Genomic DNA, 10,333 nt, shown 5'->3' with positions numbered 1-10,333 from the left:
ACCAGGTGGGACAGAAATCAAGGGTCTAATTGAGCCCTCTTCATGAAGGAACTATTTTCCTCTTGCACTTTTTGAGAACTTTTGGAGAAGGGACCAACCCCAAAGACTTTGATTTGGGAGGACATGCCCCTTAAAAACTCCGGGTCCTAGCTTTTGAATCAGTATAACTGAAGATAACCAGCCAGTACTATTTTTTCATATAGATGTAGATGAGAAGAAAGAAGTGCCTCCACTGTTGAATATATGTCTGGGGTCATAAAGTTCACCCTGAGCCAAATTACATTGTTCCTGTGCAAATACATGTTGCAGTAACTGGTTCTTTCTTGGCATTTGAGCACCTCCCCCAGTTCTGCAGTTTGACCACCATCTGGTCAAGGGTACAGAGGAGGGATGTGGGGAGAATCAGCAATGCAATGTTGTCTATAGACACCAGGTACATCTAGTCCTCCCAACTGTGGCTTCCCTGATGAGAGTCCTTGGTGATATTCCCTAGTGAGTAAAATGACCCCTCCCTCCCAATTGACATGCTATTAAGACATAACTAGAATCATACTTATCAACCAGCAGGCAGTTTATTCAAAGGTTGTCTTTGCAGTTTTGGTACAGTTAAGTCTTGGTGGAAATAGTTGTGGCCTGGAAGTCGGGATGCATGGACTTTAGTCGTGGTTCTGCCACAGTGAAAACAAGGGCAATTCACTCGCTCTTCCTGAATTTCAGTTTTTCCCGTTGTACTCAATGACCTCTAAGCTTACTTCCTGCTTTAACTTACTTATGAGCTTCACAATTTCAGAGTATTCCAAATCTTCACTAGAAAGTGTCTAAGAAAGATGAAACTCAGAATTGCCAGTTGTATTAGATTGCTAGAGCTACTGTAGCAAAATACATTGACCTAGGTGCCTTAAACAACAGAAATTTTTTTTATCATAGTATTGGAGGCTAGAAGTTCAAGATCAAGGTGTCTACAGGGTTGGTTCCTCTGGGGGTCTTTTAAGGAGGGTCTGTTCTATGCTTTTCTCCTGGCTTCTGGCGTTTGCTAGCAAGCTTGACCTTCCTTGGCTTGTAGATGCTTCACCCCAATGTCTGCCTCCATCTTCACATGGCATTCTCCCTGTGTGCCTCTCCATCAGTGTATCCAAATCCTCCCCCCCTTTTTTATAAAGACCCAAGTCATATTTGATTATGGTCTACCCTAATTACCTCATTTTAACTTGATTACCTCTGTAAAGCCCCTATTTTCTAGCAAGGTCACAGTCTGAGGTATCTTTTTTAAAGGACACTATACAGCCAACTCATAAAACCAGTCATAATGCTTGATTAAATATTTCTCCATTGAAGAAGTGAAGAAATGGACTAAAAATAGGTTTCTGAATTTTTCAGTTACGTGAAACCTTTCTCTTATTTTTGTACATTACTTAAGGAATTGAGTTTATCAAGTATTATCAGATTTGAGATGTAGTATCCCTTCAAATGGTTGTCTCTAAGGAAACAACATATTCCTTGTTTTCTTCTCCTCCGTATTTGTTTCCCTCCATCCTTTTGTGTTTCTAGATCCACTGTATAAATTCATACTCCATTTCTCTCTCCTGGGACATTGGAAACAAAATCCGTTCTTTATCTTCTGGGTTTCTGTTGGGAGTGAAAAAGTAGGCATCATCCTTGTTGAATCATCTCTTCCACTTTCAAAGCCTCCTTTCTTCCTCCCCACTTTTCCAGGGACTTGTAGAAATCTTGGGGCTGGGAGGAACCTGAGATGTTTTCTGAGCTCACAAGTGGCTTGGGTCTCCTTGGATAGCCTGCAGTTTTAGGCCATCTCTGAATCCCCATCTCTTCACTTCTCAGGTGTATGACTGATTACTGTAAGCATTAGATATAATTTCTTATGTCAAATTAAAATCCATTCCCCCATTCTGTCACTAATGAGCTATCTAGAACAGCTGTCGCAAACTGGTGGTCCACAGACGACCGGTGTCCATGAGGTCCGAAAGGTTGACGACCGCTGGTTTAAGGAAAACCTTTGGAGCAGCGGTCGCCAACTGGTGGTCTGCGGATCCCTGGTGGTCTGTGAGGTCCGAAAGGTTGGTGACCACTGATCTAGAACATGACAGAGCAAAGCCATTCCATCTTCCACAGGAAGCCCTTGGAAGCAACACCAGCTACTCATATTCAGACTCCTGTTAACATCTGAGAGGCAGATTTCTCTGGTTCTACTCCTTATTTAACAAGTCAACTTAAGGGTTTGCAACTAATTAGTTGTGATAACTTGGGCAGGTGATAGAATTTTTTTTGAACATAAGGGTTCATATCCTTAAACTGAGCTATAGCTGCAAGACGTGAATTTCAAGGGACTGCTCTCTCCCTTTCTTGTTTAACTTTTCTGAATTTCAGTCTGTTAATCCATAGAATTAAGACGATAGTACTTCCCTCACAGAAATCAGATCTGATAATGTTAAATTGGTTTGTTGCTTGTTACTGCTATTGCTGCTGCTGTAATTAAGGGCGTTGGCAGGAGGTCCTCATTCCAGACTATAAGAGAGAAGTGTATAAAAAACTTTTGCTACAAGTCATTTTAAGCTTGCAAAATGAAGAAGGAAGTGGCTGGGGATATGATGTATGGGAAAGCCAGGAGGGTTTTTCAAGGAATTATTTTCTAATCTGTGACCCAAGTTCTGATTTTTAGCCAGCTTCTAGAGCTGCCTGGGAAATGGACACGTTCAGTCCTAACAAGATCAAATCAGGGAAAAATGCATTTACTGTTTTCGAATAAATTAAGCAAAACACAGGGTGACAGACAGGCATTATGTTGATCCCCTCTCTCATCCGAAACAAGAACTAACCCCCATACATTTCAGAGACTTTAAGAAAAAAATGTACAGAAAAGAGTTCTTTTTTAAAATAAAACAAAAATCACGAGTGAAATGGTAAGGGTGTGTTTCCTCCTGCCCTGCTTTTCTTTCTCACGCATCTCTCTCTGGCATTAAGCAGAGTAACAGACACTGTGTGGACACACTGCAATGCAGTTATCAATGGAACTGGAATGAACTCTCCCCCACGAGGTGGCCCAGAGGCTCCCACTTGGCAGCACGTTGGGTCCTTTCCATAGAACCACCGAGCATTCTGTTAAATCACTGGGGCTCTCGAGATGAGTTTGCAGCTATTCTGGGCCTGTTGTCCCAGTATAGTGTTTAAGAGAGCCCTTGGTGGTCCTTGTAGCCACTCTAATGGTGAGAGAAAAGAGGTTGCTTTCAAGAGCCTGAGGGCTTGGCATCTGTCAGGCTTACACATGAATGATTTTAGTATCCAGAGAATCACATCAGGAGCTAATTAAAGCCAATCGTAAATTATTTATCTGGGTCAGATTTTTGTTCACTCTTATTCAACATCTTAATGAATCTTAAATGTTTGCTCTGTGGCTTTTTGATTCCCTAGTCATTGTTAATTTTTGTTTTGGATCTGACCTTGTTATAAGAGAGCCACAAAATTTATCCAGATCATTGCTATCACTAAGTGTATTCAACTGAAAAACTATGTAGCATTGGTGAGACCATCTAGTAGTGATATGAATGTATATTTAGAGATGACAGAAATAAGGACTTTGAACCATTATCATTTAAAAAAAATACAAAAGCAAAATATACACATAATGTTTAAAGATTAAGGTGCCCATACAAAGCAGTGGCTCTCAAACTTTTGTTTATTAGGGTTACCACAGTAGGTACTTGGTACAGCCTTTCACAATCTGGTTTTTAAAACTCCACTGGTGATTCTGATAGGCTCCATTCCACAAAAGTCATTTTAAAAAAATTCAAACTCTATCGGCACAAGGTAATATGATGTTAGTTGCTTTTACTAACCTAATTACCCCGTTTAAGTTTTTTACTTAGCAATTTCGTTAACCTTGATCACAAGCATTTATTATTTATTTCAGCGAGGAACGGAAAGAGAGAGAGATAGGAACATCAAGGATGAGAATCATTAGTTGGCTGCCTCCTGCATGCCCCCTACTGGAGATTGAGCCCACAACCAGGGCGTGTGCCCTTGATGGGAATTGAACCTAGGACCCTTCAGTCCGCGAAGGCTGACGCTCTATCTACTGAGCCAAAATGGCTAAGGCTACCCTGTTTATTTTAGTTATAAACCATAAGCTCAATTTATTTAAGCCCATACCTTTAACAAATTTAGACTATTTATGAACTCTTAGCTATAGTATTCTCTTGTTCACAAAGCAATTTCTCTTACATCTCTTATTAAGCTTTTATTTCTTTTATTAGTCTTTAATCCTCTAACTTAAAAAACCCACCCCAGTTAGTAGAAAATAATTTAGAAAAACTCTAAATGACCACATGCATGTGTTTTCAAGTATACAAGTGTGTTAGGCTGGGTTTTGGGGTTGCCAGATCAAAATGCACCTCAAACAAGCTCAAGAAGAAAAGGGAATTTATGGACTCATGTAACTGGAAAGTCCAGAGATTCAGCTGCTTCAGCTTGATTCAGAGATTACATTAATCACTTTCCTTCACAACCTGAGCCTCCTTTTCTCTAACTGGAAAGAGGCTTCCTCTATGTGGCTCAGAGAGTGGCCACCAGTAGCCTGAGATTCACAAATCTATAGCTAAACACCTTAATAAAAGACCTCTTTCCTCATGTCTGCATGTCAATTCCAGGAAATACTTCATTTATTATCTCCCACTTGGGTCCCACCTCACTGACACGATGGTGCACCATGATTAATAGCACCATCTAGACCCCATGGAATGGGGGAGAATCCTCCAGAGAAAATGTAGCATTGTGCTAGAACAAGGGTTGGCAAACTTTCCTGTAAAGGGTCTGATAGTAAATATATTAGGCTTTATGGCTACTTAAAATCACTGCTTCATATTCTTGGTCTTCTCATACCAAGTCTTCTTAGTACCATACTGAGGAAAAAGTAGAATTAAAATTGAGCAGAAAAGGATGGTAGGGACAAAGAAAAAGGGAATGAAGAAAAATGGGTGAGGGTAAATTGGAACATTATTTCAGAAAGTATTTAAGGACATATTTTTTATTACAAAATAACAAAACAGAAGGAGTCCTAGAGATGTGAAGCTAGAAAAACTATCCTTTGCAAAAGTAAAATTCATTTCACTTAAATATGAGCAACAGGAAAAGACCCTGGTCAAAGTTCATACAAAGTTTTGATAAGACAGAATAAGGAGCACAGTAACATTCTTTTAGACAGTGAAAGCACATGCTCACAAAGAAATGAAAACTGTAAAACCTATTATTTAAAATAAGCTAAAATGAAATAATAAAACCTATGAAAGAAGAACAGAGAAACTCACAAATGAGGCGTTTGGAAAATAGAAATATTTGAAAATAAGGCTGACAAAACTACCTCAGACAACAATTAGAAAATTTAAAAATCACTTCAGAAATGGTTACACCATATTGAATATAAGAGCAAATACATTTATTTTTTAAATGATTAAAAGGAGGAAACTTTTGAAAATAAAAAAAATGAAGAGACAGGATTTGAGAGAAAATAGATTTAAAGGATATTTAAGGAAGATCAAACATGTGTATAATAGGAGTTCCTGAAAAAGAGAACCAATCCACTGAATAGAGCAAATCCTAAAAACTGTAATTCAAGAAAAACCAACCATAAAAATAGACCTCAAGAACTACATCTTGAAAGGATACAGTGTATGTGAGGGAAAGTGATTCAGAATAGACTACACTAAAACATTCTTGTAAAATTATTGGAATTTAAAAATGAAATGTTTTTTAATATTTTCATAAAAGGATCAAAAAACTGTTCTTAGAGAAAGGAAAATAAATTACCACATATTTTTTATAGCAATGGTTTATGCTAGGAGATAAAACATCAAAGACTATCTAATCAAAGTGACACACAGTTATAAAGGCTTTAGGCAAAATATTTTGAAGATGTATGAATTCAGGAAATATTACTTTGAAGATATTTCCTGTTGAACCTACTAAAGAACTATTTTCAGGCAGCAAAATGATTGGAGAGATTGACATAAAGCCTAGTAGTAAGTATTAAACATCTGGGGAACTAGATCTAGATTGAAGATTATAAAGGTACTAGAGGCCCGGTGCACAAAATTTGTGCACTTGGAGGGGGTGTCCCCTCAGCCCAGCCTGCGTCCTCTTGCAGTCTGGGAGCCCTCGGGGAATGTCAGACTGATGGCTTAGGCCTGCTCCCTGTGGGCCTAAGTTGGCAGTCGGACATCCTTATCGCTGCCACGGAGGCGGGAGAGGCTCCTGCCACCACTGCTGCACTCAGCAGCCGTGAACCTAGCTCAAGACTTCTGGCTGAGCAGCGTTCCTCCTGTGGGAGTACAGTGGCCACCAAGGGGCAGCTCCTGCATTGAGTGTCTGCCTCCTGTGGTCAGTATGCGTCATAGCAACGTTGTTCCACCATTTGATTGATTTATTAGCCTTTTATTATATAGGAGGATATGTGTAAGTATGGTGTGTGATGCCTGTGTGTTTTAATGGTGTAATAGAGTGCAACTATAAAAACTGGAGGAAAATAGGATGAGTATATGAAAAATAGATTAAGCTTACTGATTGCCTTATAGGTATTACCTGGGAATAAAACAATATTATTTCAAATTAGATGCTGAAGGAGAAGGAAGGATGAGAGATAAGAGCTTACTAGCTAAATTTAATATTGCTCATGGTAGAAACTAATAACAGTAAAAAATGAGAGCCCTGGTGCATAGGATGACACTCCAACCATCTGCCAGGCCAGCGTGGCAATGACTTATTGGTATTGTTCCTAATTTGGTCTGCCCAGAGCTGAAGCAACTTTCCTTGCATTGCCCTAGTGATGTGGGGATGGGTTTATTACTGATCACTGGTTCATCATCATTCTGAGGGTAGTCCTTTGGGAAGAGGGATGCTTTATAGCAGGAGGATTTTTTTCATTTGTTTACCATGTCTTGTCAGGCCTTAAAAAAATTAAAGGTCAGAGTCCCCAAGTTTGGTAAATGTCCAGGACAAAAGCAGCTGCAGTGATTGGTTCTCACTTCAGAGTCCCATTTTCACTTGGATTTTGACCTGGTAATTTCTTACTGTCCTGTTAGTTCAGTACTTTTAAAATTTAATTTTTGTTTTCAGTAGGTAGGAACATGGTCAGAATTACCTAGCCTGCTTACGTATCTGAAAATAGAAATCTTCTCATAAAAATACATAGACATTTTTTTGTCAAAAGTTTGATACTGCTGGACTGCACAGAAGATTCCTGGAATTTCTTTAACCTTCTCACAGCACATGGTCAGATTTCTTAATTTTACTTCCTAAGTTTCCATTTCTCCATCTGTAAAAAAATGTTATTTAAAATAGCTATCAATTTTGGAATCCTTATCAATGAATTACATAGAACCTCTTGAGAGTTGAATTAAAATTATATTTATTCACGTTGCCTTATTTCAAAAACCGTTTAAGGCGATTAAAATCTTAAAATTCCCAAGAGTACCACTAGAAGCTCATTCAAATAGAGAGGGAAGAGCATTTGAAAGCATGAATTCGAATCTTCTCTGCAGTTACCTACAGTTCTTTGTGATCTGTGGAAATTGTTTTATTTGTAAATGAGAACTGATCTGTGAAGAGGGTACATAGCTTTAAGCAAATTCTCAGAGGTCTAACACTGAAGGAAAGTTATGAACCACTGAATTACATACAAGGCAATCTTAGCCAAATAATTTGTCTTTCTACGTTAGTTTTCTAATCTATATTTTGAAGAAACAACCTTCATGAATTTATTGTAAGGATTTTTCAAAAAGATAATATGTGAACATACTTTGAAAGTTACCTATCTCTAAACACACTTAGTAAAATGTTCTACCCTTCTGAAATACTTATTAAAATGTTCAGGATATAGAGGGTATCAAAACGTGTTTATCTTAAGGACATTTTATTAACAAACATTTGACTGTCTATTCTGAGCTGAATTCAGGGGACACAGATGAATAAAACACCATCCTTTGCTGCCTTATTTAGGACACAAACCCATGGGCTGTGAGTGCTGTTTTATAAATATACTCAGTACCTATGGAGGCCAGAGGAAAGGCATGTGGGGTGGGGATAGCAGAGTGAACCTGCAGAATGCTTCTTGGAGGTGTCATCACAATGAGCTACCAAAGGCAGGCATTCTGGCTGAGGGGTCAGCATAAGCAAAGGCAGAGAAATGGAGAAAATGGTACAGTGTGTCTGTGTGCATGTGTGTAGATGAGGCAGAGCAAGTCAGGGATGCTGACACAGAAAATGAAGGACAAGACATGAGACTCTCTGTGTTGCATGGGCCAGATCAGGGAGGTTTGTGTAGGTTAGGCTGGATTCTGAACGTCAGCCAGTCGGCTAAGAGGAGGAGCACCAAATGCTTTAAGCAGGGCACTGAAATGACTAGATTTTGCTACAATACTCTGGTAGCAGAGTGGGAGGGAGAGGGGGCTGAGGACAGGAAATCTACTTACTTTAAATATTGCTTCACAGAGATTAGCCTGAAATGGGGGCTGGAGAGAAGATAGGATATAACATTATTTATTATTATTATTATTATTTATTAAAATATATATTTGATTGAGTTTTTAAAGAGAGGAAAGGAGAGAGATAGAGAGTCAGAAACATCGATGAGAGAGAAACATCGACCAGCTGCCTCCTATACACTCCCCACTGGGGATATGCCCGCAACCCAGGTACATGCCCTTACCCGGAATCGAACCTGGGACCTTTCAGTCCGCAGGCCGACGCTCTATCCACTGAGCCAAACCGGTTTCGGCTGGATATAACATTATTTAGTAGGTAAATCTGTGAAGTTGATTACATGTGTGGGGTAATGGAGAGGGAAGTCTTACCTCAGTGGGTGGTCAACCCCTTCTCTCCCAACCCCCGCAATGAGGCAGACAGTCAGGAGGAATATGATGTTTGGATCTGTTGCATTTGAGTAGGTATCTGGATGGCAATGTATCGCAGACAGGTAGGGAAATTCAGAGGTCTGGGCTAGAGATCTGAATGGGTGGAGGCTTAGGCGATAGGTGAGCGCCCCAGACCATGTGTATACAGAGCTACCTAGTATCATTTAAATGTTTCAAGGGCATCTTAAATCTTAGTATAGGAATTGTGCTCTTTCTCTCCCCGCAAAGCTGGTCTCCTTCTAGTGTTCTCTCTTAGTAAGAGGCATTACCATTCATATACTAGTAGTTGCACAAAGTAAAATATGAGTCATCTTTGACACTTCTCCCTCTCATTCTCTAATTATTTGAACTGAAGGAATACCTTAAAAAGGCAAGTCTGGAAATATGCCATTATTGGAAGCACACAGTCAAGTTTAACATTTCACTAATAGAGCTAAACTTTATTTCCATGTTTATGAAATGTTTATCTATGATGCTGAATACATATATTAGAATTGACTTAACATACAGCTTTGGAGAAAAACTGACATTCTCCACTAAATGGGTTAAAAAGGAATGTAAAACTACAAAATACTTGTTTAAGTGTTTAATTCTAAATTATGGCAAACAGAACAATAAATACCTTGCCATTTTTCCTTTTTCTAGTTTTCCAAATGATAAAATATTTTTATAACAGTTTATTGCAATAAAGGAAATGGGTAATCACGAAAACCACTTTAACTAGTACAAAGAAAGAGACTTAATACAGAACACCTATCTCCTATTTAAAATACAAATACTTTATATTATGAATTGAGAGGGATTAACCAATGTCAGTTGCACATCTAATGACTTAAGGAAAGCCATACATGCCACTTGCTTTTGTCTGGAACAGTTAGGCTGATTTAAAGGGCAACACAGCAGAGTTCTATCTGGTACCTATGCTAACCATTGTTATCAGAGTGGTGCTTATTGATGGAAATTCAGGGTTAATCAGTTCCAAATGAGTAAGTGAACAGAATTAATCATCCCACCCCGTAATCTATGGCCATATCCAAATGTACAGATTTTAGCATTCTCTGAAAGTCTTAAAATTCCTCTAGGTACTCTGAAATTGCTGATATTCACAGTACAAAAAGAATATTGCCTTTAGTTCAATTCCAGTGTTTAAACAAATTAAATCAAACTTACAGGTGGTATCAGTTATTTGTAATATAGTTCTTTTAATTCTTTATAAGCCCCTTAGAGCACATTTTGTGAAAAGATACGTTCTTTTTAATAATACTAATCTTTACTTAGATACATTTAAAAATCATCTTAAAATTATTTTCTACCAGAAATTACAGGATGAAAACTTTTACTGAAAGTGAGTAAAACTTATTATTCTCATTAAACAAGTGTTTAGAATCATCTGCAAAAACCTATATTTTTAATGT

Source organism: Myotis davidii, unplaced genomic scaffold (genome assembly GCF_000327345.1).
Source record: "Myotis davidii unplaced genomic scaffold, ASM32734v1 scaffold125, whole genome shotgun sequence".
NCBI classification, from domain to species: domain Eukaryota; kingdom Metazoa; phylum Chordata; class Mammalia; order Chiroptera; family Vespertilionidae; genus Myotis; species Myotis davidii.
Note: the sequence above shows the minus strand (reverse complement) of the source record.